The following is an 8,216-nucleotide window of genomic DNA, read 5'->3' as shown; positions in this document are numbered from 1 at the left end:
TGGTCGCAAAAGGGGGCACTAGCGCGAATGTCTGTGGCCCATTTGTGCATGCGTGAACGGGGCAGCTAGCCACCATGGGGGGGTGCATGGCCGTTCAAGCATGTGCATGGCACCAGCGCATGCAAAAACTGGGCCACTAGTGCCACACCAGTGTGCGTGGCTCCATGCACGTGCACCAATTTTGAAGCTGCTTTTCTTCCCTCCACTCCGTGAGCCCGGAAAGGTTGGAGACCTCTGCTATAGGACACTTTATTATTAGTTTGATAATCTAATCCACTATGACCCTAGATAATATTTAAAGATTTGTGCTAAAATTGAAAGACAAACTTAATTATGAAGCCCTTTAGCCTCAAAGGTTTTAATATATATTCATCTGGATGCCTTGGATGAATATACTACTTTTATAACAAAAACATATATATCCTGAATATTAACCATGCAGAAATACATTTAAAAGAGAAATGAGTATATTCTCTGCACAGAGAACACAAATACATAAGCTTGTATTTCCTGTATGGGTTAGTCCAGCTAGGATAGAATTTTAAGGTCTGAGATTAGAAAAGTATTTTATTTTGTGGTAAAATGTTTTAGGCATGTGGGGATCTCAATCATGTGCAGCTCATAAACAGGAGAGAGACACACACAGAGAGAAGTTACTGTATGCAGAGAGTCAATGAAACTCACAGACTATCATACCTATAAATAGACCCATTTAAATCAATTGAAAATTTAGTTAAAATAATTTATTTTCCCATAAGCTGTTATAAATATTCTGGCTAGCCTTTCCTTTACATGTGAGATAAACAGATAAACAGCTTTAAAGACATAAAACACTAACACAAATTAATGTAGAATAAAGAAAACAAACAAAGAAAAAGAGAAAAAAAGCCCTTCATGTGTTTTCACTTGATGTATTGTAGACAATGAACTTTCATGACTAATTTAACACCACTTTTCAACTTGTTGTCTTTATTGTATTATTAAAACTGGACCCAATTCTTCTATATTACTGCTTTAGTACTGTAACTTTGCTTTACTCCAACCTGCATGTACTGTATACAAAATATTTTGTTATGGTTGGTTAACTGATGATGGTACTGTGTGAAAATATCTATCTACTTCTATATTTAATATATATGTATTCTTCATTTAAGTTAAGAGAACAAAAAACGCTCAGTTGTTTTATTAAACATACTGAACTAAAATCTCGTACTACTGTGGTGCTACTGCTTCTGTTTGAGAGTAATATTCGCAGTCTAAATCTACACATAAATTTGAATCTTCGTACCTTGATAGTGGGAAGCTACTTTCAGTGGATTTTTTATTTTACTTGTGACTCCTTAAAAGTTCTGTTCAGGAGGGCTGGGGTCGATGAACATAGAAAAGCAGAAGATAATATGAGAAGTTTCAGAAGAAAGATTAAAAAAATGTAAAAGGTGGACCTCCATCCATAGAGGAAAATTATTATTAACTTTACTGTCTGTTTTTGAATAATCTTTATTCAAATCAAACAAGTTCACTAGATCTACATTCCTAATAAGAATTACTAAGATAAGGTTGTTTCATTAATTAAGACAATGCTTAAGAATACATAAAGTATAAGCAAAGCTACATACCTCCTCATATATTTTACACATGCCCTGTAAGAGTAGAAGAATTGGGGGGAAATTGCTGGCAGTTGAAATACTGATATGCAGATGAGTTCATTGCAAAAGTGAACATAGAAAATGAAAAATTCAGGATAAAGATAACTACTAATAAAAGTAAAGTTTTAGTGAGTTTGCACAAGAATAAATAAATATGAGCAGTGTATTTGGAAAAACAAAGAAGAGAGCGATGCAAGGGAGGAAAACTATGAGAAACTTCCACTCAATTGTGAAGGATGAGGACATTTCAGTGAAAACAAAGATCAAATATGAAAAAAAAAATAGTCTGGGTATAGAGAAAAAAAGACAAGCAGTTAAGTAGGAGTTACAGACCTAGATATGGTTACCATGGACTGTTATTGTTGTTCAGTCGCTAAGTGGTGTCTGACCCTTCGTGACCCCATGGACCATAGAATGCCAAGCCTCCCTTCTCTGTCCTTTACTGTCACCTGGAGTTAGCCCAAATTTTGAACTGTAAGAAATTCCAATCAATCATTCTGCACCATATAAAGTCTGACTAAATTTTTGAGGCACTGATCAGCAAACAGATGCTCATGCAATTTGGACATGCAACATATTTCCATATAATTTCCTTTGTCTATTGACCTGATCTTTTCCACTCCTTCTACTTCCACTTTCAGACTTCCCATTCTTTTGACACCAGGCATTCTGTTTGTCATTAAAACATGTGTCACATTACTCTTCAGAATGCTACAAACACACAACTCTACCTGTTGCCTATTCATCATTTTGATATAAATACAAAATTCATACCCTAATTACTTCCTAGGCTGATTGTAGCTAGACTATTCACATTTTGTTATTCTATTCTGAATTAAACTAATCTAAGTAGGAAAGTGCTATTTTTGGACATTGTGTTTAAATTCCTGCTGAGCACAGGAATCCAAATTAAAGCATTCCAGACATAAGGCTAGCTCTGTGTAAACATATCACATGAAAGTGAACTGAACACCTGTGTAATTGGTTCCATGGTTCAATTGATCCTAATAATTCTCCTTAAATTCTTAAACTAATTTATTTGTTCCAGTTTCCAATGAAATTGTACACTTGTTTTTCTTGTCACACGATTAATTTGTTATTTTATTATTGCATTATAGCACTTTAAGGTTCTGTTCTTAATTTATTCTTGGATGTATTAAAAACAGTCATGTGTAATAGCTATAAGAGTTAAATTATTATTAAGTGCCTTAGTTACCCTAGTACCGTTCTGTTCGCCCTCAGAGGTGCCCCCCCATCCTGGGTGCGACCTGCCTCATTTTCCACTCTGCCTCTTGATGAAGGGCCCGATTGTTGGGACCCTGAGAGATGGCTGGGCAGGAACAGGGGCTGTTAATCAGCTGTTAATAGGCGGCAACCACACTACCCACACTCCATCCAGGAACAGCAAGTTCCTCAGTTGTTCAGCTGCTCAGCCAAAAGCCCATTGCGGAGCTCACAAACTCAGCTCCCAACCGCGGCTGCCATCTTAGTTCTGAACTTCCGGCGCAATCTCAAAACCTACCTTTTTGAACAAGCTGGCCTGGCCTGATGGGATGGGGTTGGGTTGTATTAATCTGTTTTAATCTATTTTTAATGTGTTTTAACTTATTCATGGGCATTTGTTTAATCGTTTTTAATTTTTGTATCTTGTTTTTTAATATGTATTGCCCTGTTCACCGCCCTGAGTCCTCCGGGAGAAGGGCAGTATACAAATAAAATTAATAATAATAATAATAATAATAATAATAATAATAATAATAATAATAATAATAATAATAATAATAATAATAATAATCTGAAGTTTCAGATGTGGTATTTCTCCTTTGTGGAATTTATTTAATATTAGTGCTATATAAATTATTTTATATTATAGCTTTAAAATATATAAAAAATTTATGTATGTACATTACTCCTGCAAAACTTTGATTCTTAGTAAAATCAAGATTCTTAATGCAATTCAATGCTTATATTTTAAATATATTCACATCTGTCTTTCTGTCTGTCTATCTATCTATCTATTTATCTATCTATCTATTTTCCATCCATACATCCACTTTACATGGTTGCCCATCTCAACTCTGGAAGCAAACTGAATTAAAAAAACAGCAACAAACTTTATAAAAATTAAAAATATAGTCAGCTAAGAAGTAACAACTGAAATTGCTAACACAATCAAGAAATTGGTCCCTGGACTCACCTGGGCCCCAAGTCCAGGCACAGAACCTGATCTTTAGGTAGGGCCTTATGAAAGGCCAACAAAGTTGGGCACATCCTGATCTCCAGAGGGAGAATTTTGTGTAAGATGGATACTATAGTAGAAAAGGCATGTCTTCTAGGCCCCACAAACTGGCATTCTTTGGCCACTGGGACTTGAAGCAGTCCCATCCTCTCTGGATGGTGTCCTGTCCCAGTTGACATAATTAATGCTTGAGAAGTATTTAAAATATTTATTTCACAACTAAACCCTTTAAAGCATTTCCCAAGAACCCTCAATCAGTTTCCTCACAATCCCAAGGCTCAAGACAGCAATTTCTGTGACTGGATGCCTTCCTGCCTGAAAACTGAGGCTTGCCAGCAGGGCTTGGCTAAGAATAATTTAATTTAATTTAATTTAATTTAATTTAATTTAATAATTTGATTTCTATACCGCCCTTCTCCCGAAGGACTCAGGGCGGTGAACAGGGCAATACAGAATAAAAATCGAATACAAAAATTAAAAAGCCATTAAACATCATGCCCATAAAATCAATACATATTAAAGTTAAAACTAGTTTTAAAAACCCAACCCCATCCCGTCAGACCAGGCCAGCTTGTTCAAAAAAGAATGTTTTGAGATCGCGCCGGAAGGAGCGAAGGTCGGGGGCCATCCGGAGCTCAACCGGTAAACGGTTCCAAAGGTCTGGCGCGCCCACAGAGAACACTCTCCCCCTGGGGGGTCACCAATCGGCATTCTTTGATCGGCGGCACCCTGAGGAGGCCCTCTCAGTGGGAGCGCACTGGACGGAGGGAAGTTGATGCCGGCCGCAGGTGTTGCCGTAGGTAATAGCAGCCCAACATCAAAAACATGGGCAACAAGGGCAAAATGGCTACTCCCCAAATAGTAAGGCTTGAGCATGGAATGGAGAAATGCCCAAGCACATGGCCAACACACTTGACAGGCTGTCAATAATTCAGCTTGACCAGTTCAGAATTAAAATGGGCAAGAATTAGCCTAATTACAAACGTTCAATTCATGCACAAAATCCAGGAGCAAGGTTGAAGTAACGAAGCCTTCCTAGAACTTGAATAAAGTCAGAGGAATGAAGCAAACAGCCAGAAATGCTACACCGAAGAAAAACAAATGGTTGTCTCTGACAACCAACTACCCCACTATTCTCCCTTAAATCTCTCCACCTGATGCTTCTCATTAGGAGGGGTGAAGCTGCTTTCTCGCAAGTAGACTTGCTGATCTCAGCTATGCCTCATGGCACTCTGCTCCATGAATCATGTAGGGGAGGCAGCTGTTCCTCACTGGAATAGACCAGCTGCTGCTGTGCCTCACTGCCCAGTCCCTCTTCTACTTGCATGGGTGGCTGCTTATCCAGATGATCACATACACCAGTGACCCCCAACCTTTTGGTACTAGGGATTGGTTTTATGGAGAAAGTTTTTTCTGTGAACTGGAGGGGGGCGTGGTTTTGCATGCTGCCTGCATCCTGCAGATGGGGCTTTCTTTGTGCAGCCTGGTTGCTGGCATGCTGTGGACCGGTGTCAGTCCACGGACAGGAGTCTGGGGACCCTGGGATACACCATTTCCCAAAGTTCCTGGGACTGTATCCCTTTCCACCATAAAGCTTCCATGGTCTCTAGACACCCCACATTACTCCCTTCTGATGGCCTCAGCTCCGGATCATCCTTCTCATTGGAGCTGGCCTCCAGTGGGGCCATAACAGATGGGTAGAAACAACCAGGGAGAGACAGACCTTCAAGTAAGCTGCACGGAGTTGCTTCAAAGAGAGATGAGCAGCAAACAAATTTAATAGATAAATAAGCAAACAAACAAAACTAGTTCTAATATGTGAAGACACGAGCAAAAATTCAAGCATGTTGAATTGCACCTAGAAGCACAATGGCAACCAATGGGGAGTCATGGTGTTACATGTACCAAGTAACCGGCACCCTTTACTACCTGTGCTGCCCATTCTGCACCAGTTGAAACTCTGAAATACTCTTCAAAGGCAAGGTCAGTCTCATGCAGATGTTGTTGCAGTTGTCTGCAACAACATCTGCACGAAGTCATAAGAGCATGAGTGACAGTGAGGAAAGCCCCCAAATGGGCACAAGTGGTGTACAACCCAAAGATGTGCAAAGGCCCTCCTAGCTAGGCTGCCACTTGCCCTTTGAATAGGAGCCATGAGTCCAAGAGGATCCATAGATTATGCACCAGATCTGTCTGAGCCAGTTCCACCCAATCCAAGAAGAAAGACAGAAGGTCCCCAGCACCAAAGGATCCCAACACTCAAAGCCACACAGTTCTTGCTTTGGTTAAGCTAAAGCCTGTTGTTCACCATCCAGGCTGCCACAGCCTCCAGACACTGGGATAGGACTTCCATGGCATCACTCAGGTAGCCTTGAGTGGAAGTTGGGTACCATCAGCATATTGATGATACTTCCCCTCAAACTGCTGGATGACTTTACCCAACAATCTTATGTACTTAAACAGGAAGAGGGGGAAAAAAACCAAACCTTGTGGCATCCCACAAAGAAGGGATTGATGACTGGACCAAGCTCTCTTCCCCCCACCCCCATCAACACTGACTGGAATCAGCATATATCATACTTACATTGCAATTACAATTTGGTTAATATTATAAAAAACTTTGTTACTTACTTAAACATTTTAATTATTAAATATAACCCATTTATACCAAGCTGTTTTATGATGAACAGCAAAGATTCGTGACTGGTGCAAAATATATCAACTGCACAGGTTGCAATTTCTTCTGGGCAACTGAAGACGGATTTCAGGAAGCTTTGCCTATGTATTTATTAAGTCAAGGTGGCCCCCTTGAGGACATCACTAGTTAAACAGGCAAGGCTGTGAAGGGAAACAGATTGTTTATGTTCTTCTCTATTGTTCCCAAGCTCAGGAATGGATTTCCACCAAAACTATCTCAGTCTTCATTTTCTCTATTTTTAAAAAAGGTATTAACTCATAATTTTTTTTTCATTTGATCTTCCCAATTTTTGTCAGTATTGTGTGTTTCATTTTTCTCCTACTGGTATTGTAGCTTATTGTATTTTTAAATATGAATCTAAAATCATTAGTTATCAGAGATTTGGGATTAAATGTTAATAATTTTCCTATGTTTTGGCATCTTTCAAGTTAGCACATCCAACACATAAACAAGAGATCTATTATACACAACTGTGTATTAATTTTAAAACAAATATTTTGCAGGGAAGGCTTTTTTCATCCTTCTTAACTGAATGAATACAACACATCATGGCCTACTTGACACATATCAAACGTATTTCTCATATATCCGGTACTTCTTTATATACAATTACAATAACCATCAGGAGGGACTACATGACTGATTTCATCCTTATTTGGTGATATACACAGCCAAATCATGCTGAGATTCAAGGAAAGGTGGAGCCTATGTACCATTCTAATAGACTTTATAGCCATTCCTGGCTAGCTTCTAAAAACTAATACACTTTATATTGTTATCTAAATTGCAAAGGTCCATAAATTTAATTCCCAGTAAAATCTGACTTTGTACATTTGATGATTCCTAATAAGGGAATCTGGTCACGTATTGCCTCGAGGTAAACAATGTAACTGCAAACACCTACAGAATATATACTGTGTAAAAACTGAAAAAGTGCACGTACAACCTTTTATGACATAATGTAACATCTGTATTTCCTCTGTCTCTGAAATTAAGAGAAGGTAGACTCCATATACTATTCTGTAAGGTAAAATGTACTCTGTCTGCATTGAGTTATTTCATGTAATAGCATTACATAACAGAAGAATATAAGAACAGTTTTGCTACATTGCAACAGTTTTAAAAGAAATCAATATATATATATATATATATATATATATATATATATATATATATATATATATCCTTCCAACAGAAGGAAGCAGAAGCCTCCAGCCTGATGATGACGGATGGGATTCCGTCGAAACGTCACCCCTACACCTTTACTTCTACGCGCGAAAAAACCCGAATAACCAAAGATCCATATATATATCTTAATACAATTGCACGCATGGGCATGCATGCACACACACGCACACGCACACACACAAACACTCAATGATACATTATTGCCCCAGGACTGACTGACAATGAACAGAAATATCACCTTTTAGTCCTCAAAAGTGATTTAGAGTGGCTGGGCTCATTTTAGTAAGTTTATTCCTGCTGTCATGATGTTTTGTTAAAAAATGGAAAAAACTGATGATTAAAATGATGTTCAGGAAAAAAATGTCAAAACACTTTGGGAAGAGGTATATACTATTAGGGCCCAGAGATTAGGCATGAATTCAAGCTGTAAAGTATGAGAAAAAAG

At 38.4% G+C, this 8,216-nt stretch overlaps 1 protein-coding gene across 1 annotated transcript in view; it reads right to left on the bottom strand.

Moving 5' to 3' along the window:
• CENPP (centromere protein P) overlaps nucleotides 1-8,216 on the bottom strand; it is a 174,040-nt gene that overhangs the window by 94,813 nt on the left and 71,011 nt on the right. The gene's annotated exons all lie outside the window — the stretch shown is intronic.

The sequence above is a fragment of the Vipera ursinii genome (assembly GCF_947247035.1).
Source record: "Vipera ursinii genome assembly, chromosome: 2".
Lineage (NCBI taxonomy): Eukaryota > Metazoa > Chordata > Lepidosauria > Squamata > Viperidae > Vipera > Vipera ursinii.
The sequence above is the reverse complement of the archived record's forward strand: the minus strand, read 5'-3'. Positions and strand labels throughout refer to the sequence as shown.